Here is an 11,229-nt window from a genome sequence, read left to right as displayed (position 1 = left end):
TTATTTCTGTTTGCTCGTATTGAATAAGTATGATCATCAACCAGTCCAGATATTAGAATGAAAATGTACAGTACAGATCAACTAGTACCATTTTTTAAGGCCTATGCCAGATTTTCAGACATAATTAACCAATCCCCGAAAGGTGCTCCAAATTTTACTGGGGCAGATTTTTTTATGGCCAACATTTCTTTTTCTACTTCTATCAACATGATGAAAAGTACATTGTGATGAAACAAAAAAGTTACACAATCTCAAATTAATAAAAATGTCATGTTTATTAAGAAATCAAGAAAAACTTTTTTTTTTAAATGGAAATTGAATAGAAGTCAATGCATGAGCTTCTGGTGATCTTAAGGCATGGCTGCTGAATGATTGAATGAATGACTAATGATGAATCAATGAATGCAAGCACATGTCGGTTAATGCTGATGCAAGGAAAAATCCTAATATCAGTCAACCAACATCAGTCTAATTCTGCAGTGCTGAGGTCTTCAACAGGGGGTCTGTGACACCTAGGTGGTCCACAGCGGTACTGCAAAGGGGTCTCATAGGTTTTGGTTGGTAGGTTTTTTCTTTATATTCCCCCCTGCAATTTTTTCAACTAATTGAAATGTTTTTAAATCCACATTAACATGAATTCAACACACTGTAGTAAACAGATAAATGGAGGCAGAAGATGTCTTTGGTCATCAATGCAGACATTCAGAGACAAACAGGAGCTCTTTCAAGCTGGGCACCGTTTCATTCATAACACCTGTCCCATCAACCAGGAATCAGAATCAGAAATACTTTAATAATTTCAGGGTGAACTTACTTTTGTTACATGACACCATCTGTAATAGAGTGACTAGCAAAACATTGAACCACCCCTGCTCTAGTGTAAAGCTGGACAAATCATTGTTCTTTACCATATATTGCTGTTATGTCCTCTTCAGGGGATGCCCTCTGAAGGTAAAGATATCTTCAGGTTTCTGCTGCTCTCTTTTTTTTTCAAGGTGTCTTCCTGACAATTTTTCAAAAGAATTACGTTTTATTCTGTTCGTTTTTACATCACAAACGCAATACACTCTTTCGGCTGTTTCTCCACGTTTGATAAAAGTAAAAAGACAGTTTTTAAAGTTTGAAACAGTGTAGAAATCAAACAAAGCTGTTTTATGGACCCTTATTTTTTACAACCCTAACATTGATTCATACATTTATACATTATAGACCGATTTGTCTACTTTTATAAGTGTACAGTTAAATATTTAAGTAAATAAAGTGATGTTATTGTTTCCATCCGGTGTCCTTTGGTATGAAGCTGTAACTGCGTTGTGTCTCAATAAGCTCATAATGAATACCTTATGACTTTAAGTGTTTTATGTGTAATAACCAATAACATTAAGATAAAAACTTTAGAATTGTATCTAATTTCTCTACTAATTTCAATGTTAGGGAGATATTTACTGTACTTGCTAATCTTTTGTAATTTCCTGTTCTTTGTATGCACATTAATTAGTTCTTAACCAAAGGAGGCAAACCCTATTAATAATTATAGGAACTGTTATAGAAGAATGAAACGGTCAGATGTGTTGCACAAACCAACAGGGGTTTTTACCACATTAAACTCGTCTGCGATTAGTAATAAACACAGTCCTGTTTGACTTTTATATCTTCTAGTGAAGGACAGGAAAACACAAATTAAGGAAGCTGGGTGTCTTCTGGTGCAATTTCCTCAGAAATAGTCTAAATTAGATCTATTATGTGGAATTTTATGGACTAATTAAACATATGGGTCACATTAGTGTTACAGCACCAGCTTTAGCATATTTCTGAAATACAAAATCTAAAATGTTCACATTAGGATGGCCAACTATTGACCTTTCAACCAGTAAAGTAATGGGGGAAACTTTTGCTCAGTTTCAATGAGCTCATTTCAATGAGCTCATTGAGCAACAGCTCAATGAGGAAGAGATCTTAAATGTAAAAAAGAAAGAGAAACTTTTTAAATATTCATTTAATAACATCAGGGTAACATCTTTAACACGTTGAAGTGGTTTTTCTACTCCGAAACAGGCTTAAAGTGGAAGCTACCAGACTTTTGCTGTTTTTTGACACTTTTCGATGAGTCTATCTGTGTATGATAAAAGCTCCGGCATGGTGGTCAATACTTTTTTTTAGAAAAACTGAGCGAAAGTTCAGTTGCCTCCAATTTAAGCCTGCTTTTTGGTTGCTGTGACCCAGATAACTGATAACTTGCACAAGCATGTTTGAGTGCTGTGCATACTTCTTTGCTGCCTTTTCTGGGTACTTGGGTCATAATCAGCCGATCAAGTCTGACTGCTGCAATAGTTTATGTAGATGCATCATCAAGCAGAAATATTTCAGCAGTATTTTTCCTTTTTTTTTTATTATCAATATTTCTGTTAAGCCATTTCAATAATGACATTTTGAAAAAATGTGTTGACTAACTTAATTATTTAGGGTTGCATCAACGAACATTTTGCATTTATAAGGTATGGGCCTTTTTTTCCCACGAACTTCACCCTTTTAAGATATATATGGGGTAGTAGGTGTGAATGTTTGTGTGTGCGAGGGGGTGTGTTGAGGTCTGTGTAAAAAAGAAAGGACTAAGGCACACATGATGTTTTGAGCAAGAAAACCACTGAAAGAAACAGCAATGTGGTGAATCCTGGACGCAGCTTTCATTTCTGCCTCTTCAATTTCTGCCTGAAGCGGCTGTTGGAGCAGTCACAGCTGGAGCAGTCACAGCTGGAGCAGTCACAGCTGGAGCATTCACAGAGGCAAGGCAAGATTTTCCATCAATTTTGTTTTATTAACATAATCTGCTTGTGCATATTTTGATATTTATCGTGTGTGTACTTAATTCATTGTTAAACCATGCTGACCACAGTTTGTGTTTTATTTATTTATTTTTTTAAGCATATTGCTATTAAAAGCACAGAGGTGGTCCTTGATGTTTTGAAATGAGTGCTTGCAGTTTATTTGGTTGAGGTAGGGAATGCAAATTTAAAGAAAAACGAGGATAAAACAAGTGAACTTTGCGACCTCAATGCAACTTACAGAGTCTGCATAAGTGAACTGTACGTTTTCCAATGACATGATTGGTTTCTTTGAAAGAATTCCAGGTTAAATTTTTTTTTTTGTTTATTGTTAAATTTTTTTTTTTGTTTATTTGATTAAAACCTTTGTGAGGTTAGCTGTGTAACAGCATGGCGACTACCTAAGAAACTTTAAAAAGTCTCAATTTGGGGACGCAGTGAAATATGAGGAAATATTTACTACATTTAGAAAGAAAACAGTGACTTGGCTGAGAGAAACCACACAGCACTGCTAGATATCCACTCTGCAGAGTTTGGTGCATTTATCATCATAAAGTGATCTGTAAATGAGCCATTAATGGTAAATAATACACTCAGATTTCTAAGAAGCTCATGTTTCCATTAGCAGGAAAAGTCCATTGTTTTTCTTAATCTAGTATTAAGCTGCTTTACTTGTTTTTAACTGCCTCTTATTGGTTTTATCTGCAACCATTTAACAAGACTTGTTTTGTTGACATTTTGCTTAAACAAACCAAACATTTTTGTCAGTTTGTTTAGGCAACATATTCTCAGAATTAAGGTTTAGTTAAAGTATGTGTGTAGATTTAGGAAAAGGTTACAGTTAAATAACATAACTCTTTTCGAGTTTTGCTGTTTGTAAAAGGGAAGCAGCATACAGGAAGTCTATTTTTGGGGTTAGGTTACTTCTTTGTTTCACCAGGGCAAGGACGGCACCTTGCACATGAAAGTGGCAAGTCTGCTTTACTCTGATAACATCTTATCTCAGTTATTTTAGCCTTTCACTTTAACACTTTGGATGGAGGGGTGGATGGAGGGAAGGAGGCAGGGAGGGATGGAGGGAGGGAGGCAGAGAGGGGATGGAGGGATGGAAGGGTGGATGGAGGGAGGAAGGGGATGGATGGATGGATGGATGCAGGGAGGAAGGGATGTTGCATGGATAGATCGATGAATGGGTAAATGGATGGGTGGATGGATGGATGGGTGGATGGATGAATATGGAGGAAATGATGATTGGAGGGACGGATGATTGATGTATGGATGCATGGATGGTGGTTGGAGGGATAAAACAGGACAGAAATTATAGAATGGGGTTTATCAAATGAGGATTTAAGGGACAGGTACCGTAACAGAGGGCTAACTACATCATGGTTTTGTTCCTTTTTGCTGTCCAAAATGACACAGACAGACAGACAGACAGACAGACAGAGAGACAGACAGACAGACAGGTGGCTGATTGGGATATTAAGGAAAGAGATTAACTCATTAGCAAAGGCGGATTCCCTCCCTCACTACAGCTTTATCCCTGCTGTATACCAGCGTCTATAGCAGTGTTTTTCAATCCTGGTCCTCAAGGCACCCTGCTCTGCATGTTTTTGATGTTTCTGAGCTTCAGCACACTTGATTCAGATGATTGCAGTTAAGCAAAGCCTAAAAATCTGCTATCAATTGATAACAGGTGTGTGAAAGCTGGGAAACATCTAAAACATGCAGGGCAGGGTGCCTTGAAGACCAGGATTGAAAAACACTGGTCTATAGCATTGTACTGTACATACTTTTTCCAGCCTTTATTTAGATTTAAATACAACCAAACCTAAATGCACAGATTTCAAAAGAAACTCACGATGACCTGCTCATCTCTCGTTAAGGTTCCCTTAAAAGGCTCTCTACCTGGTTACATAATGCTTGGAAATTTGGCTCGACAGTAGCTCTCATTTAAACTCATATAAATTCAGCTCTCTTATGGTTCAAATATAGAATTATTGTTAAAATTATTGTGTAAACTTTTCTTTTTTACAAACTCTACATAACACCAGGTAAATAAAACAGAAAAGACAGATCTCCTAAACCTTCATTTATGGTGGTATCATCTACAGGTTAGCCTCCTGAACTGGATACTTGAAACAACGAACATCCATTTTTTACTGCTGTTTCATTTAACACTCGCTGCTGCAGCATTGGTATTGTTTCTTTCTCCACCAGTATTCTTTTCTTTATAAAACTCTTACTGGAAACCCCCCTGGTATATGTACAGTCACTTCTTGTTTTGGCGTCTTAAACTACAGTCTAGAAGTAGCTTTATCACTCCCCCTTAATCTCTATCTCTAAATTTAATTCTTTTCATCATTTGTAACTTACTTGTATGCCTCCTATTCCGTGGGTAATTCTAAATAAAAATAACAAAAAGTTTTTAACAGGAGTGTACTGTTAGACCACTTTAGGAGTAGGTGTGAGGTTTAGACTTGTTATATCCAAAAATGGATGTTTAAATAGAGAACTCTAAAGAAAGATGGTGACCACTTAGCAGGGTTTAATTTTTTTCGGAGAAAGGTCCCACAACTTTTCTCTAACAAGGTTAACAGAAAAGTGTAGGGAGGGTTAAATATGTTTATTCCAGTAAGCAAACCATAAGAACTATGTTGTGGCAAATATGTATTAAATGTATGAGTGATGCAGAACACATAAACTGACAGTTGTGGGGCAAACTGATTTAAAACATTTATAATTTACTGCATGTTCTCCATTGACAGTGTCTAACATCTCTTGCGGCACTTCTCTTGTAAACATGGTAAAGCCTTCGCCTCTGGCTTCAGGCTACACATGATACAAATTAGCTAATGAGCTGCTGTCAGTCTGGGTTGCTGCTGCTGCTACTTTTAGACACAGCAGGCAAACCTGTGACAAGCTGGACGATGGGAAAGAAGGAGAAGATGGTGAGAAAAAGAAAGCAGAGAAAGTGTGGACTGCTGGGTGAACTGGTGACAGAAAAGTGAAATGGCGTGCTCAAAGATGACCCTGCACATTTTGAGTATGTTTGGCTCAACCTGCTGCTGTGAAGCAGGATTCTCCACCATGATCAGAATCAAAAATAGATATCGACTCAGGCTCACAAAGGAGCACCTTGATAAGTGCTTGAGAATGGCTTTGTCTCCATTCGAACCCAGGTTTAAAGCTTGCAGGTCAGCCTTAAGCCTACTGCTCTCATTAAGCCATAAAAAGAAAAAAAAAGGTCAGTTCAGGTGTTATATAAAATATGTGAATCAGGAAATTGTCTATATTCCAATCTGAACGAATATTGTTCTCTACTTCAAAATACACTTTTCAAATTGGAACAATGTTCTATTTCTTTTTTATATTTTTTTTATTAAAAATTCAACATATAAAATGGATGCATAAAAAAGTCATTATATTCCAGTGGTAAATTCTGTTTAAAGTAACAGATTATAGGGCTGATCAGCACTGCTGCCTTGTAGCAAGAAGGTTCCGGGTTTGATCTTTCTGCAAGGAATTTGCATGTTCTCCCTGAGCATGAGTTGGTTCTCTCCGGGTACTCCCACAGTCCAAAAACATCACTGTTAGGTTAATTGGTTTCTCTAAATTCCTCTGAATTATGTAGTTTGCAGATGACATTGAGTTTTTCAAGGAGAGGAGAAAGAAAACTGAAGACAGCTTGGAGAGAGAAGCTGAATGGAAAATTGGTGGTGAAAGGGGATGAATTTAATTACCACCAGTCAACAATCATAGTATGAAAAGAAGATCGACATGAAGGCTACAGTGAATAGAGTTTGATGGAAGATGAACTATAAGGTGTTGGGAACTGATGTGCTGTATAACTGGGAAACTCCGCTCTAACAAACAGACAAGAGGGGGAGCTAAAGATGTAAAAATATTCATTGCTAACTTGAACTTATCAGAACGACTGACCCGGAGGAGGTGTTTAGAAAAACCAAGATGGTTCAGACATGTGGAGAGAAGATTTACTGGAGGAATTGACAAATGAAATGTGATGTGGAGGATTTAGGGAAAATAACAATTTTTTTTTTAATCATCTGCACTGTATTTAATGCCTTCACATTAAAATAAGCTTGTTGCTGAGTTTCATTTTTTTTTTCTAATCAGATTTAACATCAATTCAACGGTCTATTTATTTTTTACAATGGAAAGAGATCATTCAATTAAAAATAACCTCACTGTAAAAGTCTTGTAATTAGTTGCAGAGGGGGGTGTGCATGACTATGAATGGCCAAAGCGGCCAAAAACTAGATAAGACATGGGAGACAGATCAATGGAAATGGGGCAAATAAGTTTCAAACAATGACAAATGAAACATGCAACATTGAATTAAATATATAAAGTGAGACTGAATGAATATATGATGTTCTTTCTTTGGTATTTCATGGTGGATCCACTCTGTTGCATTAACGCCCACTTGAGACCAAACCTTCTGCCTACATGTAGAACTACTGTATAATAAATACCAGAGTCTTTATATAACACTTGATTAGTATAAAGCAATATGACAAAATAAATATGTTTAGTGCAAATTTTAAATGTAGGATAACTATTACAACAGTGGTGCAGGGTGTTGCCATATTAATCGCTAGATTAGGAAAAGGACACGTAAGACTGATCAGAAAGACAGATTCAGTAGAAAATATCTTTTGTGAAACAATAAAAAATTCCTGCTTTGGTGATATATTTTTAAGTGTAATCAAAGAGTTGCAGGCAGACATCATAACTGTTATTTTTACTAGTATTTATTCATCTTTAGATTTATTTTGAGCCTCAATACTGAGGTGCAAAATAATATCCAATAGTCAAGAACAATTTTTTCAGTCGAAAAATAGATTTGATATAGAAATTAGATATAAAAACTCCAAACAGTCATGTGCACTTTCAATGGGTTGAGTGCATACTTTACTCTAATTGGTCTTCTAGCTGTTTGCTTTCATACATAACACTATCTGCTGTAAAACAAACAAACAAAAAAACATGGTCATCATGCTCTAACTAAAATCCTTAATATCGCCTTTTTGTTCAAATTTATCCATCTATGGTCTTTCAGTTTTAATACAAAAAAAAAAACAAAAAAATGTATCAGCTATACTGGCTTCCTTCAAATCTGATGTCACCAAGCAGGTTTCATGTGATGGTGCTCTCATACTTTGTGGTTCAGCTTTGAGTCAGTGCTTTATTAGAGTGGGTGTTATTTTTGTGTGTGTACTTTATGTTCTTAGTCCTACAGTAAGATTTTTATTGTTTTAGTTGACTGATGAGAATTTGCTTTATGGATGTTGTTGGAAGAGATTTTTTTTTACTATCAGTGTTTTATTGATGTTTACTCGTAACCTAAATCCATTAATTCTCTACAGATAAAGGAGAGCAGTTTACACAGATATTGAGATAATCTGTTGTGCTTACGAGGAGCAGTGCAATAGCTGCATTTAGCACTTCTGTTGCCCACATGTTAATGTTTAATCTGTTTAATTCTGCCCACAGATATTACCCATGTCATTTTGTTGTAATATGACTTAATAAACTACAGAGCATGCGGTGCCTGTCTGCTCGTGACATCATTTAGTGCCTCCGTGACCAGATTACGTTTGTTCTTATCAAAAGCTAAAGGAAGCAGTTTGGTTACTGCAGTTTCATGCTAATTTCCTCTTCTGAGTAAAGATGCTTTGCTTCTGCAAACCTTTAGCCCAACCCTCCCACTGTATTTCTCTTAGGCTCACCAGCACTTTAATCAGATAGCAAGATCAATTTTTTCAGACATTGTAGATGCAGCACTAACATCTTCTCAAAAGCTGAGTTTGTTTTCACAGAATGTTATGATTTTTTATTCTCATTTCTTCAAATCATTGGAAATTCTGTCTGTTTTGGAGAGGACTGTTTACTGAGTGAGTATTGTCACTGAATAATCCATCTTGGTTTAAACACATTCTTTAACTTTAAAGCAGTATTCTTTTTCCTCAAAGCCTTTTTTAAATTTTTCATTTTTAGGTTCTGTTATCTTTCTATTTCACGTGTCATTTTCCTTTATTATCTGCAGATGGTCTTATCTCAATCAGTGCACACTAATTTTATTGTCTTCTAATGTAAACTTGTTTGTCTAATACCATGGACTTCTTTTTCTGTTTATCATGTCCTGTAATTACAGTTTCCGTTTCATCGTAGTATAACATAAAGTCCTTGTTGTCATTTCGTTTGACTCATGTAGTCCTTAGATCTTACTAAACAACAGTAAAAGGCTGTGTACACTTTTTAAATGTCACACATGTATTGTTCTAAAATGTGTAAAAAGTAGACCAACCTTTTATGATTGCACTGTGACACAAGAAGTAAATTTGGGTTTCTAAATCCATGTTAAGTGACCCGTATTTAATGTTTTAAAGTCTTTGTTCCACAATGTATATTCAGCTATGTAAAATCAGTTTTAGGATAAATACTGTAAACAGCTTTTGTGCTTGTGGACAGTGATGTTTCTGGTAACACTCCCAAAGCTGAGATCTAAACCAAGTTAAGACAAGTCACACAATCTACAAAACCGCTACATTCATTTGCAACATTAAACTTTACTTTCAAAACAATATGAATAATACCTCTATGAAAGCGGTTTTGTTTGCAAATGAAATGATAATTATGGGCTAAGCATAAAACACTATGATGAATCACAACTTAGGCCATTTTCTTTTTAGTGTTATGCTTGTTGTGTACAATACAGAAGTGTGTTATTCAACCGTGAATCTTATATACCATCCTCCCAAAAATTACAACAAAACAACAAGGTGCTACTAATTAAAACCTGAAAATTATTGTACATGTGGTACCAGTAAAAAACAAACTAGCTATGCTGTATCCGTTCATCCATTCTGATGTTTGCCTCCATTGCACAAGAATTGAAGGTCTCTCTGTTGGCCATTTTCTGCTACAGCTCTGAGTGCTGATTGTAAGAAATTCTGACAGGTGTTTTTTTCATTTTAGAGGGTGACAAGTGCCACACTTCAATAAATAAATACCTTAAAAATAATGATAAAAATGTGTAATTACTTTGGTTAAACTGGAAATGAATACAGAATATTCTTAATAATGAGATAATTCATGATACGGGGCTTAGTTAAGTATAGTAAAATATAGCAATTTCATGATTTAATAAATTATTTAATGTTTCTCCTCTGAAGCACAGCATGAATAAGTTTGCTCTGTCAAACATCCATCAAAGTCAAAGAGAGCGCTTTCTGGGATCTAGTTTTTGGGAGCTGCCAGAGATTTTAGCAGTATAACGGTTAGCCCCGCCCACTGACTAGCACCAAATCATGAAATCTTATTGACCTTTTAGAGGAAAAATGTAAATCCCTTTATTGTCCCACAGGGGGGGATTTCACTGTCTACGTGTGACCCATGCCCTTTGGGAGCAGTGGGCGTGTGGTGCCCAGGGAGCAGTGAGTGGTAAAGGGTCTTGCTCAGGAACTGAGAGGCCGGATCGAACCGGGTACTCTCAGAGCATAAGCGCACTGCTCTAACCACTAGGCCAACATGTTTGAGAAATGTATTTAGACCTTTTCTAGCAAAAGTTTTGACTTTAGAGTAAAAGAAGAAGTGAAGAGAAGTTTTCTTATCTGGTTCAGTAAAAAGCCGCCAATCAGACATCAGGTTTTCTATGGAAGCGGTCGTAACCCTGCTTCTTTATTTTGTCCTGTTTTGCCAATATGGCTCTGGGAATAGATGTCCCAAAGCTAGTTGAAAGTCCAACAGATTTTTCCTTTCAGAAGAAGGCCATAATGACTGTTTCCATAAAGTTCCGCTTTGTAATAATATATGAAACTTTATTGAAGAGCGAAAGAAAGGGAGAGAGAAAGACGGGATAAGGACAAAGGGGAGAGAAAGAGAGATATAGGGGCAGGAAAGAGTGCATGAAAAGATAAAATAAAACGAAACATCAAAAATAGACTACACAAAAGATATAGTGTAACTCCTAGAAGTCTGCTTCCACACTGAGACGAAAGGACGAGAAAACATAAAAACAGCAAAAAGAAGACAGCAGACAACCAAAGTAAACATAAAAAAAAAAGCTTCAAGAGCAGGGTGTATCCTTAGGAAGAATATAGGGACAGCAGACATAGGGATGGCCACATCCATCAGAGAAGGGCAGATGAGAGCACCCAGGGCCTGACTCCTGAGGGACCAAACTCCAATGGGGCTCAGACCCTGAGGGGCCCCACCCCAGAAGCCATAGTGCTATGGTCCTATGGGGCTGCAGCAGAAAACCCAAGGGCTCCACTGGCGGTCACAAGGGGTCCAAGGCCTGAGGGCACATCACCCCCAGGGGGAGACCCCACAATGACAATAGGGTCAGGATTGAGGCACCAGGAATGAGACAGAACCCAGC

The sequence above is a fragment of the Cyprinodon variegatus genome, unplaced genomic scaffold, assembly GCF_000732505.1.
Source record: "Cyprinodon variegatus isolate N-32 unplaced genomic scaffold, C_variegatus-1.0 Scaffold930, whole genome shotgun sequence".
Lineage (NCBI taxonomy): Eukaryota > Metazoa > Chordata > Actinopteri > Cyprinodontiformes > Cyprinodontidae > Cyprinodon > Cyprinodon variegatus.
This window is presented reverse-complemented; position numbering follows the sequence as displayed.